Genomic DNA, 398 nt, shown 5'->3' with positions numbered 1-398 from the left:
AATGGTCTAAGCAAATACCACAGAAGCTACATTTTTAAAAAGCGCCCCACTTTACCCACATTCACCCAAGCAGTCATCAAGAAACAAACATAATGTGGTAATCATTTGTCTTGTCGTGGTAATATGAAATTTTATTTACAAACATCGTCTCCCTAAAGCGAAAGACTGAAGTTCCCTTCTGGCATCGATGAGGTGTACAGTGACGCACAGGTAGTTATGGTTATTGTCAGATGTCCAGTGGTCCCCTCGTCAGTGCAAAGTCAGAAGGGGGCGTGTTCAAAAAGTCCACAAAAATGCGAACAGCAAAAAAAGGCTTATTATAATCATGGCATAGTGGTTAGCGCATAGAGCTTGGAATCCTGAGGTTGTGAGTTTGAACCCATTGCCACTCTGGCTCC

The sequence above is a fragment of the Cyprinodon variegatus genome, unplaced genomic scaffold (assembly GCF_000732505.1).
Source record: "Cyprinodon variegatus isolate N-32 unplaced genomic scaffold, C_variegatus-1.0 Scaffold943, whole genome shotgun sequence".
NCBI lineage: Eukaryota > Metazoa > Chordata > Actinopteri > Cyprinodontiformes > Cyprinodontidae > Cyprinodon > Cyprinodon variegatus.
The sequence above is the reverse complement of the archived record's forward strand: the minus strand, read 5'-3'. Positions refer to the sequence as shown.